The 18,472-nt window shown below is 39.2% G+C and overlaps 1 protein-coding gene across 6 annotated transcripts in view; it reads right to left on the bottom strand.

Moving 5' to 3' along the window:
- The window catches only part of SLC44A1 (solute carrier family 44 member 1), a 194,405-nt gene that overhangs the window by 102,834 nt on the left and 73,099 nt on the right, over nucleotides 1-18,472 (bottom strand). The window lies entirely within an intron of this gene.

Raw genomic sequence — 18,472 nt, 5'->3', positions numbered from 1 at the left:
CATATAAACAGAATTACATAATTCCAAAAATGAATATATATTATAGATATCAATGAATATATACAACTGAATATATAAAGTTAAATGGAGACTAGAGGGAAATACACCAACATTTCAACTACAGTCATCTCTGGGTATTAAAATAAAGTGATTTTTAATTTATTTTACCTTTCATAATCCGCATTTTCTAGAAAGAATGCCAATTACTTTTGAGCTGATATAACTGCAGTAAATATTATTTATTAATAGTTAAATACTGTCCATTACAGATAGACAAAATAATCCCCAGATCTGAAATTATACCCTTTAAGTTCTGTATACTTGTATTTTAGGAGAGGGAAGATTAATTAGAAAGCATACTGAAGCATGTATTTTTAATGTTATAAAGTAGATGAGATGATAAAGATTGTAGATGTTAACACTTGCTCAAAGAGAAAATAAGGGCTAAACATTCTCAACTGAGATAAGCTAAGTGCAATAATACGGATCAAGGAAGGGAATACAAGAAGTAATGCTTCCACCTAAAATGAATCTCCAGCCAGGGTTCAATTCCACTGAGTTCATAAGAAGTTTTATAAAATCATGCATCTGTCAATAGCCTTTCACACGGTTAAACTCTGTTGCTATGCAAAATGTGGTTTCAAATCTGGAACAGGAAATATAACCAAATATAAAAATTAGGAGAACAAACTGAAAAGCAGAAAAGGTAAAGTCAATACATATGCTAAAATGGAAACTTTTATATGAAGGGGAAAAAAAAGTAAGTAGGAAAAAAAAGGGGGGCAACTACAGAGGCCTTTGCAGATCAAGTAATTTTGCACACTTCAGCACAGCAACAGGTCTGGGAACCCGGCATGAAGGTCAGGTATAACTTACCAAACTGAAAGAAAACAACAACAAAAAAACGTGTGTGTGACCCTATCAGTGACTCCAAACCAGTGACTCCAAATGTTCTATCTATACAGATAGAAGGAAAGAAAAAAAGCCAGGCAAGATGAGGTTTAGAAATAGGTTTTGTGGACTGTTTCCATGGCTGATAACAAGGAAGTAGGGCATACAGAGAATTGTTTCTGGCACCTTCTGAGTAGAAACAAGCATTCTCTTACTAATTCTCCCTTCTTCTATCTTGGGCGTCTGACTAAGCATGTCTATGCCTGTGACCCTGTATAATGAATTGCACAAGGACAGATCATGGACAGGGAACAATCAGGTCCTTGAAAAATGTGTCATAAAACCTTTGAATCAACCACTACTGCTATCACCACCACCACCACCACTATCACTGCTACCATTGCCATCACCACTACTATCACTACTAAGAACACTTTTTTTTTTTTTTTTGAGATGGAGTTCTGCTCTGTCACACAGGCTGGAGTACAATGGCATGGTCTCAGCTCACTGCAACCTCAGCCTCCCAGGTTCAAACGATTCTCCTGCCTCAGCCTCCTGAGTAGCTGGAATTACAGGCGCCTGCTACCACACCTAGCTAATTTTTGTATTTTCAGTAGAGACAGGGGTTTCACCTTGTTGGCCAGGCTGGTCTTGAACTCCTGATCTCAGGTGGTCCACCTACCTTGGCCTCCCAAAGTGCTGGGATTACAGGTATGAGCCACTGCGCCTGGCCTAATAATACTTAATGATAAAGACTTTAAAAAAATGATAGCCAATTTTATTGAGTACTTACTATTTATCAGACACTGTATTAAACCCTTTACATATATTAACTCATATAATTCTCACAGTAATTCTGTTGTGTGTTTCTCTATGGGGTGGGAGTTGGGCATTGGAACTGGGATGAGAGAGAGGCATTGAGTACACAGTTCTAAGTGATAAGCAATGCCTTGAGAACCATCTGGGGAATCACACCACAGTAGAAAAAGAAGCTTAGGGAGAAGGAAAAAAAAGCCAGAAGCTGCCTGGGCCTTGTTGCTGGGCCTAGGCTGGATCAATGACAACCTCTTGAGAATAGATGCACTGTCCGTCCTGCAGGCTTCAGCCTCCTCCAAGGGCAAAAGTATCCCTATTACATTTCTAACTTCTTTTATACCTTAAAACATATTCCTTTGACTTATGCTAGTGACTGGGCAGCAACCTTATCCCTTGCTTTAGTCAGACCAATGTGAACTTGCTTTCTGATTCTCTCTTAATAGTTCTCTGACCTTGGAAAATATATTTATCCTTCTGACCCTCAGTTTCCTTATCTGAAAAATTACATATCACCTATTTTATAGTTTGTTGTAATGTGATCAATAATATATGTTAAGCACCTAACATAGCATGCACTCAATGATTTGTGTCATTACCACAAAGAATACTATTTGCTTTCCACACATTTTACATTTCATAGTGAGGAACTAAACTCAACACTTTCTTATATGGGCATAAAACAGGGATACAATACTAATATTTAGTTTTCATTTAGAAAAAAAAAAAAAAAATCTGTGTAGGAGTATTCATGACTAAGGGTAAAGTCATTACCCCCTTGAGAACCAAGTACGCCGCCAAAACAGATCCAGCACAAGGAAAACAAGAACAGGAGGGTGAGAAGAATGCTACCATGACTATAACTCTCTGAAATTAACACTGCACATTTTTCAGCCTGTGTATGTGGTTTGAAAATATCTAAAAACTTACTTGAAATGATATCTTCAAGAAATACACACTCACATACATCACATGCTTACACTCCATATCTTACCTGCCCTCCATAGTCTAAGAATATATTAAGCTGGGTAGGCGCAGTGGCTCAAGCCTGTAAACCCAGCACTTTGGGAGGCCAAGACAGGCAGATCATTTGAGGTCAGGAGTTCAAGACAAAACTGGACAACATGGTGAAATCCCATCTCTACTAAAAACACAAAAATTAGCTGAGTGTGGTGGCGGGCAACTGTAATTCCAGCTACTTGGGAGGCTGAGGCAGGAGAATCGCTTGAACCTGGGAGGCAGAGGTCGCAGTGAGCCGAGATGGCGCCACCGCACTCCAGCCTGGGCGACAGAGTGAGATTGTGTCTCAAAAAAAAAAAAAAAAAAAAAAGCAAAAAGAAAGAAGGAAAAGAGAAGATATTAAGCTTAATTCTCTATGCATTTTACATATTCAAACGTACACACATAAAGTTAAAAATAACATGGAAACCTTGATCGTAGGTCCAGATTCTACTAACATTTGTTGGGTGTTTAGGTATTAGTCACTGTCACATTCAACACCTGATTTGATCTTTGCAACAACTCTGTGAGGTAGGGGTCATAACCATTCCAAAGATGTTAAAACTGAGGCCTTGAGGCCTAACCACCAGGCCCAAGAGAGCTAGTAGGTGCCAAAGCATGAATTCAAACCTAGTACCTCTGATTCTGAGTTTCACTGTTTCCATTCTGCACTATTCCAAAATATTTCCTACAAATATCATTAGTAACTTTAACTGTTCTCTATTAACTTTGAATATTCTGTTTCCAGCATTCTGAAGTTCATCCAATCCATGGCAACATGCTTGCATGTAATTATATTTTAACTAATTCATATTTAACTGAATATTTACAGAGGAGGCAAGTGCGTGTATCAAACCAATTTATGATTTATTAAAATTGCACTTTCTCGCCTTTTGATTTGAAAATGTCCTTAACCAGGTAAATAAATGCTTACATTAGTTTTTCACTTTTCAGTTTAAACAAAATGAACTGATAGTTTTATTTTTATATTTAGACAATGAAACAAATAATCGTAATAAGCATGGCACTGACAAACTAGATTATTGTAACTGAAAACTACAGATGAGTATTTCAGCTGAGAGGGTAACACACAGTATCCGCCTAGTTTCACTCTCGACAGGGCAAGGATCAGGAAAGAGATGCAGCACATACATTTTGAAAAAGCTTCTCAGGCCAACTCTGATTATTTGCCTTGGCCTCCATACCTCCTCCTTCTCTACGCCATCTCCAAGGTGGAGAGCCCATGTCACAGATAATCCATAAACCTAAGTTAAGAGCAAGTTTGTCGTTGTCATCCTCAGTGAATCTTTTACTGAGCCTTTTGATAATTTAAATACAGGTTTAAGTTTCACATCCTTTAGAGGAACAGGAATAAATAAAATACCAAAAGTGAGAATGAAAGACAAGAAGCAGTAAGAGAAAAATACTCTATAAACAAAACAGCCTAGACACCTGCAGGCATTGGCATATACAATATGCACATAGCATGATCAGATGATACAGAAATGCATTTGCAAAGGGAATTGCAAAACAGCCTAAGTAAGCTTTGAACTTAAAAGGTAGATGGGAATGGAGAAAAATGTTCAGACCAAACTGCAAAGCAAACATTACAGAGGACAGCAGGTAAGGCATGTAAATGTGTATTTATTACAGTTGGGGTCGTTTCCAGAAATTATTTGAGGAACAGAAAAAGGTTTATTTTTAAATGGATATTTTTGAGATACAATAACAAATTATCCCAAAAGGTAGGAAAAGGAGAGATGTCTAAATAAAATGCTCTGTCTACGCAGTGAATGAGGGGGACAGATGCACCAAAGATGAAAACAGGATGAGACAAAGGAGGGACATTAAATCACTGAAACTCAGGAAAAAGGATAAGAGTCACAAAAGAAGTGACTTTTAAAGCTGCACTCAGAGCAAGAAGATGAAAACGAATGATACCATGCCATAGAAGGTTTAAAACTCATTTAAACTTCTGTTTTGCTTTTACTTTCTTTACTGAAGATAGGAGAAGGTAAAGACAGTAAGATTCATTGATAATTTACTTTGAGTCACAAAGCATTACAGGCTTTAGCCTCACAACATCCTAATTTAACAAAGAATGGAACTGATTGGCAAGCTGGGTGACTAACCTAACTTTCCAGTTCAAACTGGAAAGTGAGAATAAATGTAAAGGAGAGTGAGTTACAGACCAGTCAAGTCAGTTGATTAAATCAGTGCAATCTTCTGGGATCCCTGGCAGACAAAGCCCTACCTGGACATGATATAGGGCTGTACTCTTATGTGGTATGCAACACTCACGTGACAGGAATTAAATAGGATAAGAAAATCTTCATTTATAACAAACATTACTAGGTGTATACTCCTGGGTTAGACCCTTTGGATACCAAATTCATAAAATACAGTTCTTGAATGCAAGTAAGTTACAGTCTAGAGAAAAACAAACAAAAATGTATACAGTCATTTAAAAACCATGTGATAGGAGGCAAGGCTGAGATGGCAGTGGAAATTGTGTAATTCTGCATGGAGGATAAGGGGTCAGAGAAACCATTAAGGAGGAGGAAGCAGTATCTAAGTCATATTTTGAAAATGAGTAAGAATTTTCCAGACAGATGGGGAAGGGAGCACTCTAGGCAGAGGAAACTGCATGTCTAAAAGCACAGAATCATGAAAGAGCATATTTAAGGAACTGCAAATAATCTGATAAAGTCGACTATAGGATGGAGCATCAAAGAGCTATGCACTAAGGAGAAGCAGGGGATAGAAGATGTAGCCATCCTTAGAATCTGGAAGATCTTACAGCTCTTCCATTAGGCAACATGTACTCAAATGGCCATGGAACAGTGATACCCTAGTATGGCCAGCCCCTCGAATTGAAGGCTAGAGAGGGAATGGCTGGGGAACAGCAGCGCTGCTCCAGAGATGAGCCTCTGCCATTAAATTGCCTCCTGCTGCCATGGCAACTCTGCGACAAGCCTTTTTGGAGCAAAAGGTGGCAAGCAGATACTAGGTCTGCTGGCCGCCTCCTGCCGAATTTGGCTGCTCTCCTCTCTAATCAGGATGGAAGCACTGCAGCACTACAGCTGGAAAGCAGGCTGAAAAATCCCTCTGTCACCTTCTGCTTTAGTGATTCCTGACATGTGTCTTCCCCAGAGGGGAATAAAAATGGAGTCTGATCATTTTTCCAATTATTACCTCATATCAATTTACAATTTATAGCCCCTTTCCACAGAGAGTGTTGCCGTGAGTGAATCATACCAAACTGAAAACCATGACAGCCTAGCGGAGGCTTGCTATTGCTAAACATAGGCTACAGAGAGCCCCGCAGATCTGTACTCCACCCACAGTGGAATTCTGCCCAGAGGAGGCCTCTTATTTCCAGAGGGGCTGGTGTTGGGGTGCCAGCAAGGCAAGCCCAGTCGTCTGATTCGGGGTGGGACCCAAATGCCCCCAGAGGAGCCCTGTTATATTAGGAAAGAACTATGGGGCCAGCACCCCGGAGTTGGTGAAACCCAAGAAACCCAACCCATGAGGTTGCTGACAGGGGTGTGACCCTTCCCCACTGCTTCCTCAGTCCTAATTAGGAAGAGGCAAAAATCTCCTAAGGAAGAGGTGCCACTTGTTAAAACTAAAACCTAAGGATGCATCTCACCAATCCCCAAAGAGACAACTGAATTCTAAACAGCATGGCAGCCTCCTCCGCCAGCACTTCTGCAGACCTTGATTTACAGGCAACTGCTAAGAAGAGAAACTTTCATGGTCCTTTCTGGTAATTCACAGCACTGCGAGCTGAAAATAACTTTAAACTGCAGAGGAAGCCCAAAGATCAGACTAAGAGAGCAATATTCAGAGAATGTGCACCTCTCTAACCTCACCTCACCTTCGCCTGGTCTCCCACTGGTCTCCTTTCTGTTCCTCAAGCAACCTGGCACACTCTCACCTTGGGGCCGCTGCACTGCCTATCTGCCTGGAATGCTCTTTTTCTAGACAGCAACAGAGCTAGCTCCTTCCCTCCTTTCAAGTCTTCACTCAAAAGACACCTTCTCAGTGAAGCCTTCGCTGGCCAGCCTGCCTAAAACGCCAACTTTCTACTCTGATGTGCCTTCATCTTTCCTGCTTTGTTTCTCCTCAGACTTACACTCGCTCACACACTGTGTATTTTACTGATTTATCTGTTTATTTTCCACCACCACTAGTAGAATATCAGCTCCAACAGGGCAAAGATATTTGACTGCTTAATTCATCCCTACATCCTTAGTGCCTAAAATGATGCCTGGAATAAAGAAGCAGCTGCATTATTTCTCAAAGTAATAAACAGATGGTAATTATATAAGATTTTGCTAAGTGGGGCCAGAGAGGAGTGAAGATAGGGAAGAAGATATTTCAGGAACAGAGAAATACTCTCGTTTATTCAAAAGAATTTTATTAAACACCTATTCTGCCAGGTGTAGGCCTAAATAAGTACTAAAGATGATGATAAGTAAGTGTCTCCCTTCTTAGTGTTCACAATCCAGAGTGTAAGAAGACAATTATAAACAGTGTGCTAGTGCTAAAGCAGGGAAACCAGGATTATAGAGGAGGCAACAAACATACCCCATTAATGGAAAATCAGGATAGGTGTCCTGAGGAAGGGATATCTAAAGCTGGGACCTAAAGAATGAGTAAGAGTTAACCAGTGTGGATGAAAGTGGGTAGGAACAGGGCAGGAACAGAGCAGGCAAAGGCAAAAAGGTGAAAGGGGGCATGGCACAGCTGAAAACAAGAAAATGGTCAGGATGGTTGGTAGACGGCTGGACAGGTCAGCTGGTACTAGATCAATCAGGGCCTTATAAATGGTATGCCTGTAAATCCCAGCACTTTGGGAGGCCAAGGTGGGCAGATTACTTGAGGTCAGGAGTTCAAGACCAGCCTGGTCAACATGGTGAAACCCTGTCTCTACTAAAATACAAAAATTAGCCAGGTGTGGTGGTGTGCACCTGTAATCCCAGCTACTTGGGAGGCTGAGGCAGGAGAATTGCTTGAACCTGGGAAGTGGAGGTTGCAGTGAGCTGAGATTGCACCACCATACTCCAGCCTGGGTGACAGAGTGAGACTCAGTTTCAAAAAAAAAAAAAAAGTTAGAAAGTTTGGAGTTCTTCTTAAAGACACTGGGAAGCCATTGGGAGCTCACCAGCTGCAATGTGCAGAATGAATCAGAGGTAAGCAAGAGAAAAGTAAGGAGACTGGCCAGGAGGCTACTAAATTTCTACCAAGAAATGATGACTTGAACTAGGGTGGGAATGCGAATAAAAAGGAGTAGATTTCAAAAGTTTAGACACACTGAAGAAAACGTTATGACTGATTATACATAGGGGGAAAGGAAAAAAAATAAACATAATGCTTAGCATCTTAGACTAAATGGCTAGCACATTCTCGTTTGGAATCCTGCTCAATTCTGTAAGATAGGGGACTCAGAAGAAGCAGAGTACAAAAGGACAAGGATGACGTTCCAACTTTAGACAATTTAAGTTGGAGATGCCTATGAAGTGTCCAAATGGACCTATACAGTTGGCTGTAGGGTTTTAGCAGAGAAATCTGGACAGGCGATAGTGATTTTGGAATAATCAGCATATACATGGTAGCTTTCCCCTGGGAGTGCATGAGATCACCAAAGTCAGTGTGTAGGTTGAGATTCTTAAGATTCTTAACCTGGGTGAAATCTGTGAGCCTCCAGAAATCATAAGCAAACGCTGATGTGCAAATCCATATGTATTTTTCTGAAGACAGGCTTTATACTTCATAGTTTTAAACAGATTGTCAAAGGCCTCGTAAGAGTAAAAAGTAAGATGATGAAAGAGCCAAAGAAGATACTAACACTGCAGAGCAAAGGCATGGAACTGGAAAAGCATGGGGGAAGAATGACTCTCCTATTTAGCTACAAACTCCTGCTTATCCATGTACTACGGAGGGAGACATAATTGTCAGAATGGCAACCAAGAGTCACTTACAGCAAATGATATTCCTTATAATAAACGGAGGCAAGAAAGTAAATTAAAACAACTTTAACTGGGTGCATTAGTTCTCGCCTGTAATCCCAGTACTTTGGGAGACAAGGGCAGGAGGATCACTTGAGGCCAGGAGTTTGAGACTAGCCTGGGCAACACAGTCAGACCCCATCCCTACAAAAAATACAAAAATTAGTCAGATGTGGTGACACATGCCTATAGTCCCAGCTACTTGGGAGGCTGAGGTGGGAGGATTATTTAAGTCCAAGAGGTTGAGGCTGTAGTGAGCAAAGGTGGTACCACTGCACTCCAGCCTAGCTGACAAAGCAAGACCTGGTCTCTTAAAAAAGAACATTTCACATGAAAAAAACAATTTTCTAGTTAGTCCAATAAATTGAAAGAACACTCCTAAATCAACTTGTTTCAGTACTCATACTGAGAAATAATATGTGTCATAAGCCAATGGCCAGAAATTTCATTTTCTTTTTAGTGTAACAGCTTTTTTGAAATATAAATAACATACCATAAAATTCACCTGTGTAAACTGTGCAATTCAAAGTTTTAAGTATATTTGACTGAGTTGTTCATCCCATTACTACAATCTAATTTTAGAACCTTTTGTCACCCCCAAAAGAAACCTCATAACCATTAGAATAACTCCCTATCTGTTATGATTTAAATATTTGTCCCCTCCAAAACTCATGTTGAAATTTAATCCCCAGTGAGGCAGTATTGAGAGGTGGTGCCTTTAAGAGGTGACTGGATCATAAGAGCTCTGCCCTTGTTAATGGATTAATGGATTATCATGGGAGGGGAATTGGTGGCTTTGTAAGAAGAGAGATGTGAGTTAGCATATTAGCACACTTGACTCCCTCATCATGTGATAACCCTGAGCTATCTCAGGACTCTGCACAGAGTCCCCACCAGCAAAAGGCTCTTATCAGATGCAGACCCTCCATCTTGGAGTTCTCAACCTCCATAATTATAATACATTCCTTTTTCTTTATAAATTACCCAGTTGCAGGTATTCTGCTGCAGGCAACAGAAAACAAGTGAATACATCATCCTTCCATGCTGCCTACTCCCTAGCCCTAGGCAACTACTAATCTACTTTATGTCTCTATATATTTGCCTATTCTATACATTTCATATAAAGAAAATCATACACTATGTGGCTGGCTTCTTTTATGAAGTATAACACTTTCAAGGTTCATCCATGCCATGGCATATATAAGCACTTCATTCCTTTTAATGGCTGGATAACTTTTCATTGTGTGGATATACCACATTTTGTTTATCCTGTCATCAGTTGATGCACATTTGTGCTGTTTTCTGTTTTTGGCTATTAGATGCTGCGGCTGCTATGAATGTTCATGTATAAGTCTTTGTGGAGACGTGTTTTTAGCTCTCTTGGGTAGATACTAAGGAGTGGAATGGCTGGATCATATGGTAACTCTATTTTGATATTTTGATGGGCTGTCAGATTGTTTACAAGAGCAGCTATCCCATTTTACATTCCCAGAAGCAATGCATGAGGGCTCCAATTTCTCCGCATCCTCACCAACATCTGTAACTGCCTTTTTATTATAATTATTCTAGTGGATGTGAAATAGTAACTCATTGTGGTTTTGATTTGCATTTCTTGATAGCTAATGATGTTGGCTATCTTTTCATGTGCCTGTTAGCCATTCATATAGCTACTTTGGAGAAATATCCATTGGAATCCTTTGCCTATCACAGATTTCTTTCAGATCTCGGAGTAAGACAGAGTAAGGCACAAATATACACTAGATATTGCCACAACATTATGAAAAAATTATTTTACAACAAAAAACAAGGATGAAAGTAGAGTAAAAAGAGCACTTGGAGGCCAGGTGTGGTGGCTCATGCCTGCAATTCCAGCACTTTGGGAGGCCAAGGCAGGTGCATTGCTTGAGCCCAGGAGTTTGAGACCAGCCTGGCCAATACAGTGAAACCCCATCTCTACAAAAAAAGTACAAAAATTGGCCAGGTGTGGTGGCACACAACTATAATCCCAGCTCCTGAGGAGGCTGAGGCAAGAGAATCACTTGAACCCAGGAGGCGGAGGTTGTAGTGAGCCGAGATTGCGCCACTTCACTCCCACCTAGACCACAGAGTGAGACCATGTCTTTAAAAAAAAAAAAAAAAAAAAAAAAGGCTGGGCGCGCTGGCTCACGCCTGTAATCCCAGCACTTGGGAGGCCGAGGCGGGCGGATCACGAGGTCAGGAGACCGAGACCATCCTGGCTAACACTGTGAAACCCCGTCTCCACTAAAAATACAAAAAATTAGCCGGGCGTGGTGGCGGGCTCCTGTAGTCCCAGCAACTCGGGAGGCTGAGGCAGAAGAATGGCGTGAACCCGGGAGGCGGGGCTTGCAGTGAGCCAAGATCACGCCACTGCACTCCAGGCTGGGCGACAGAGCAAGACTCCGTCTCAAAAAAAAAAAAAAAAAAAAAAAAGCGCTTGGGAGAAAGTACAGGAGTCGAAGGACTAGAGGTCGAAGAATGGCTGCAGTGGGCAAAAAAGGACATGCAATGCAAGATGGAAGGAGAGAAGCCCATGGTGAGGGTGGGGGAAGTTTTGAATTACTCTGAATTGCTTTTATAGGTAGAACAATTAAGGGTGATGACAAAGACCAAGCTGTGTCTATGAAAGAGGGAACCCTGAAAGAAAACCTGAGAAAAAATTTAAATAGTTCCCAGGGATAGTGAGAATCAATGAGACAGAATATGTGAGAGTGCTTTGTAAACTACATAAATGTAACAGATGGTTAAAATATCTGTGTTTTCCCCATCTAGGTTAAAAAGGGATGAAGCCTTGATAAGTAACTTTGAAGCTTGTTTCGGATGATAATGAAGATGATTATAATAAACAGCTATTAACGTTCATGATCCCAAGCACTCTGCTAAGGCGTACCATGATTTATGATCTTTACTCCTGTAAAACACCAAAGGAAGTACTACTATTATTTTCATTTTACAAATGAAGATCTTTTGGCCAAACATTACTGTTATTTTCAACAGTGTAACCTGTCCTTCAATTATCTGCCTAATGGATCTACCCGTACAGATACATCCCCAATTGCATGAAAAATCTTACCTATTACAGAAAAACTCTAAATGTTGTTCCCATTGTATTGCTTTTGTATCAGAGAATCAAATTTTTGATAATCAAACATGCCTACCTTCGAATTATTTAATTTCTTTTTTTTAAAGAAACGGAGTTTCACTCTGTTGCCCAGGCTGTAGTGCAATGGTGCAATTTCGGCTCACTGCAACCTCTGCCTCCTGAGTTCAAGCAACTCTCCTGTCTCAGTGTTCCGAGTAGCTGAGATTACAGGGGCTTGCCACTGCGCCTGGGTTTTTTTTTTTTTTTTTTTTTTTTTTAATAGAGAAGGGGGTTTCACCATGTTGGCCAGGCTGGTCTTGGACTCCTGACCTCAGGTAATCTGCCCGCCTCAACCTCCCCAAGTGTTGGGATTATAGGCATGAGCCACCACGCCCAGCCTTATTTAATTCCTTTATTGCCTCAACAATGTATCAATTATTGAAATTATATAAAGTATAATATTCATTTATAATATTGAAATTATACAAAATATAACAATCACTAAAGTATAATATTCATTCAATTATATAAAGTAGAACATTCATTTTAAAATATTTAACCCATGTGGAACTTATTTTGCATGGTATGAGATTAAAATAGAACTAAATGTAGCTTTCTTCAAAATATCACTCAACCCAATGTTTTTTGTTAAACACTGACTACTTTCACAGTATTTATTTCTGCTGTTTCTATTTTGTTCCCATCACTGTTCTTAACCTATGTCCAGGTAGTCTTGTTGTTGTCCTTTGGAACAGGTTTCGGCCTAGAATGGCAATACCCCTTTCATTCTCCAAGTGATACAATTATTAATTAGATAATCACAACTATAGATACACAATCTGTACTCACACAATTAGTAATCCTTCGCTCCCATCTTTCATTTGGCTAGTACACTAACTATCAACATTTAAAAATCATAGGACTGATACACTCTTCTTCTCATTAAGAGACTTCTGGCTTCCTCTAAAAACTTAGCATCACTGGCCCCATCTACCCATATGCCAAAACTCACCCCAATTAGCAGCTATCTCCTTTATATGGGGCACGCACATATAAAGTTCAAAGTGTCCAATATTCCCTGTTGTCTTATACCCAACCCATGTAAGTGATTTACAGTATCTGCCTAGGGGCTTTTGGATTCGCAACCTCTGGTGAAACCCATGTGTTTCCCTTCCTGCACAGCTAATTTAGTGCTTAATGTCAGTAACTACACTTAGCCTAGATTTCTGGTCTCATCTCTTCTCCATTTCCATTGTGTGGCTCCTGATCTTTTTTACTCCCATTTCATTGTCTTACAATATATGCACCTACTTCTAATCCTTTCAAATTATCTTGTGAATGAGAAACAATTTAAAAACATTTCCCCTCTGAAATTCTTCCCTGGTCCTTTACTCTGTGATTTACATTATCAATCAAGTTCAATGCACATCCTACTGGGATCTTAACTGGCACTGTATTAAATCTATAAATTAATTTTGTTAGTATTGTCATCTTTACTATATTAAGACTACTCAACCAGTAGATTATACCTCTCTTGCTTTTTTTTTTTTTAATTAAAATACTATAACTCTCTGTATTTGGTCCCACATATATCTTGTTAGATTTTATTTTAATAAAACAAGTATTATATTTTTCATTGTATTTTCTGTGCACTGATAAGACAAATGACTGACTTTAGTTAGGCATCTGTTTTATAACCTATAATTTAAGCGCCTCATTTCAAGATATGTTTTTGTTGAATCTCCTAAACATTCTAGGTTATAGCCCCTTGTCACTGGCAAATAGTATTATTTTTCTTTCTAACCACCTATACATATTCTATTTATCTCTTTTATTATGATTTGCTGCAACTAGTTATTTAAAATAGTGCTATTAAAAAGATGATGTCCTTGCTTATTTAATGAGGTAAACTACTTCTATTTCTCCATAATATTGGTAGCTGCTATTACTAGAAACTCTATCAGCCTCCTTTCATGCCATCAAACCTATAATAAAATCTATTTTCAACAAAGGTGGCAAAGTAATTCAATGCAGAAGACAGTCTTTCCAATAAATGCTTCTGTAATAACTGTATTTTTTGTATGGGAGAAAAAAGATAAACCTTGACCTTTTCTTCACACCATAATAAAAAATTAAATCAAAATTTATCATATATATAAACATAAGAGCTAACTAAAAAACTTGCAGAAGAGAGCATTAAAAAAATTGCGAATTTGGGGTAAGGCAGTAATTTCTCAGATAGTACACAAAAAACATGAGCCATTAATAAAAACAAACAAATTCAACTTCATCAAAATTTAAAACTTTTGCTCATCAAAAGATGTCATTAAGAAAACAAAAAGCAAACCAAAGATTAGAAAAAATAATTGCAAAACACCAAACAAAGGTCTTGTATACAGATTTAGTGCTTATAACTCATTAAGACTAACCAGTTTGTTTTAAAATGTGCAAGATATGAATACTTCACAAAAGAAAACAGATGGATGGTCAATCAACCAGCACTTAAAAAGATGGTCAATATCATCAGTCATTAGAAAGATGCAAATTAAAACTACGATGAGATACCACTACAGATTCACTAGAATGGCTAAGAATAAAAAGAACAGAGACAGGCATGGTGATCTGTACCTACAGTCCCAGCTATTTGGGAGCCTCAGGGTCACTTGAGGCCAGGACTTTGAGGCTGTAATGTGCTATAATCATGCCAATGAATAGCCATGGCACTCTGAACCATGCAACACAGTGAGATCCTATCTCTAAAAAAATAAAATAAAATATAACAAATAACAAAAAGTCTCATAATACAAAATGTTAGTGAGGAAATGAAGCAAATATAATCCTCCTACTTTTGTAGTGGGAATGCAAAATGGTGCAGCAACCACTCTGGGAAACAGCTTGATAATTTCTTATAAAGTTAAACATCCTCACCACATGACTCTGCAATCTCAATGCTATATATCTAACTCTCCAAGAGTAATGAAATATATAAAATTACATACACAAATTGTTAAAGCAGTATTACAATAGTAAAAAAAAAAGTTAAATATTCAAATAATCCAAATTGCAAAAAACCTAGTGAACAGATAAACTGTGTTATATCCACACAATGAAATATTTCTCAGTAATTTAAAAGGAACTAACCACTGATATATTTAACAACATGCATGAATCTCAGTAGCATTATTATGATATGTTTTAAAAGGCAGACACAAAATACTACACAATGTATAATTCTTCGTATATGACATTCTAGAAAAAACAAAACTATACTACGAAAAGTGGATCAGTGGTTGTCTAGGGACAAGAATGGGGGCAAGAACTCACTACAAAGGGGCACGAGGTAATTTTCTGAGAGCAAAGGAAGTGTGGATTGTGGTGGAAGATGCATGATTGTATATAGTTACCAAATTCAAACTACACTTGAATGAGTAAATTTTACTATATGTAAGTTATAACTCAACAAAGCTATAAAAATGAAATATTTTTAAATTTCTTCCCAAAAATCGACTTCACAAAATTCAATTTAATCTAATGACCCAGTGTGTATGTAGTAAGAATTTAGCCTTACTCAGAAAGAGATCTGGACTTTGCCCGTGACTTCTGGGAGTGAATTTCTAAGCCTTATCGGAGTGTCTTTGTTGTTTTGGTGCTCTTGGGTCATAGAAGTCTAACCATGTGTTTCAGGGTCGGGGTAGACCACTCCACAAAGTATTTAGGGTGGGGGTTGACCACCCTAGAAAGACCAACAATATTGTTTAGATTAGGAGTTTGGGATCACCTGGTATCAAACTGACCAGAGGAGCTGGAGACCGCAGACTGAGTCAGCCACATAATTATGAACACTGAGGCTTAGGTGAGCTTCTCTGGTTAGACATACTCTGTATATTGTCACACACTGACACTGAGAAAGTACTGTGCTCTGACTCCGCACACTCCACTTTCTCCACGGGAGACAACAATGGAAGCTCTGCCCCATGCACTCCTTTTGTTGGCTGATTTTACTCTATATCCTTTCCTAAAAATAAACCACAATCATGAGTACAGTAGCATTCAGTGAGTTCTGTAAGTCTTCCTGGCAAATTATTTGCCAGGAAATAGGTGGTTTTATGGACCCCAATCTGGCATTTGGGGTCAGATGTAAGGGTGGTTGTGTGTGGACTGTGTGCCCTCTAACTTCCTAGGTGCCCTCAACTCTCACACCCAGGTAAACACAAGTGGGTGGCAAACCAATCACCATCAAACTCATAGTTGAAGCAGTTAATAATTACCTGAAGTATATTACAAAGATCATTATCTATCAGCTCATGTACAACGACTAAAGCTTATAAAAATCTTTACAGGTGCCAGGTCACCTAGAACCAACTCAAATAGTGAGACTTCGGATTGAGCATTTGTATCAGCTATTTAACTTAGACATGGCAAATATACACACCTGGTCAAACAACACGGAGAAAAACCAATCCTCCCTTCCTTGCCACCTAGCTGCATACATGTCATCTAGTTCTGTTAAACAGCTTTTCACTTCCCTATTTAGAATTGACAAAACATTTTGACTTTCAACTCCTGCATTTTCTAAGGTATGTAGCTGGATCTCCTCTTTCAAATTGCTAGCAGTATTTTCCACAGCAAGTATTATCCTGAAGGCAGAATTACACTAGCAATACAGATGTTACATTTGTAAAGAGATTAAAAATTTAGGCTAAAGAGTAGTGTGGTCACAAAAAATCTCCATAAATTTGCCTTCTGAAAATTTAGTTAGCATATTTACAGCTTCTAATATTTTCCATAAGAGAGAATGAAAGTTTAGAAAAAAACTGTATAGGCCGAGTGTGGTGGCTCACGCCTATAATCCCAGCACTTTGGGAGGCTGAAGTGGGGGGGATCATTGAGGTCAGGAGTGTTCAAGACCAGCCTGGCCAACATGGTGAAACCCCATCTCTACTAAAAATACAAAAATTGCCTGGGTGTGGTGGTGGGTGCTTGTGATACCAGCTACTTGGGAGGCTAAGGTAGGAGAATCTATTAAACCCGGGAGGCAGAGGTTGCAGTGAGCTGAGATCTTGCCATTGCACTCCAGCCTAGGTGACAGAGCAAGACTCCATCTCAAAAAAACAAAAAAACCTGTATACATAATACAAGAAGTTTTTATTTAGAACATCACAGATGTTACTATTTTCAAATGCTTGTAAATTTGGGGGGGGAATTAAGTTCTCAAATACAAGTTTATGTGAGGTATCTACCTAGGCTTCTCTTTTTCACTTTAGTAGGAGTGACAGTAGGTTAGAGTTAGAATCAGAGAGTACTGACAGAAGACAGAGAGAAGAGTGCTTTCCCTCAAAGCAAAGGCAAATTCGTCAAAGGCTTAGAGCATCTCCATTTGTTTAAACCTATCCCTAAGTGTAGGAAGAAGCAGGCTGCTCTAAGTAATACCTTAACAACAGGTAGGTAGAATATCCTGTAAAACTTAAGAATTAGTCCAATGGACACATGTATACCTCTCTTCTTCTAAGCTTCTACAACTCCACAAGATAGAGTCAGGAGTACACGACAGAGTTGGGAGCACCTTCCTGTGTGTGCCAGTCTTCCCTGGGCTTTAGGATGGCCAACAAGAATTCTAAACTGTAGACTCAGCCACACTATTCCTCAGACGATGAGAACCAAGCTTGGTATTCTAATCAGAATTCCATCTTCACCAGAAGATGGGCTCTTGGAGCCACCTCTCAGTCCCCAAACCCTCATAACCATCTATTCACCTCTTCTTCCAATCACCATTACGTGTACCATCCTTCCACAGCCTACTTTACTTGACTTTACCCTGATAAAATGCAAGCCCTGCCTTGAACCCCCAAAATATGACAAAAAATATTTTCAAAGACATCTCTATAAACTTACCTTCTGAAAATTTAGTTAGCATCTTTATACCTAAATGGGGCTCCAAAACTCTGCCTAAAATTACCCTGTCCCTGAACCCCTGTCACTGGCTGAGTCTTCAACCCACATGTACAACCTGCAACCAAGATGCTGCCCTGAAGGGGAAGTCAGAGAGATTCAAGACTGAGAATCGGACCCAATTTTGCTGGAGGAAGAGAGTCATGAGCCATAGAATATATGCTATAGAATATATGTTACCTCTAGAAGCTGAGAATGACTCCCAGTTTATAGCTAGCAAGGAGTCCTACAGTCCTACAGCTATGTGAAACTGCACTCTGTCAACAGCCTGAATGAGCTTGGAAGAGGATTCATTCCCTAGAACCTTAAGAAAAAAATTACAGCCTGCCAAGACTTTGATTTCATCCTTCAAACCCTACAGCAGAGAATCAGCTAAGCCATGCTGTGCATAGACTTCTGATCTACAGAACTTCATTGTTTAAAGCACGAATTTGCTTCAATTTCTGATTTACAGAACTTCATTGTTTAAAGCTGCTTACTTTATGGTAATTTGTTACAGCAACATTAGGAAACTAACACAATAGTGGTTCCAGTACTACCATCAAATTGCCTTATTTTCCTCTCCCCACCAGCCTGCTGTTAGGAACTCAGGAAAGTGGAGTCACTCAGCTTTCAATAGACAACACTTTTACATGACATTCCAACACTGAACTGTCATAATTTCTCTATGTATTTTGTCTTTCCCACTAGAATGCAAGGTCTTCAA

Source organism: Chlorocebus sabaeus, chromosome 12 (assembly GCF_047675955.1).
Source record: "Chlorocebus sabaeus isolate Y175 chromosome 12, mChlSab1.0.hap1, whole genome shotgun sequence".
Taxonomy (NCBI): domain Eukaryota; kingdom Metazoa; phylum Chordata; class Mammalia; order Primates; family Cercopithecidae; genus Chlorocebus; species Chlorocebus sabaeus.
This window is presented reverse-complemented; position numbering and strand designations above follow the sequence as displayed.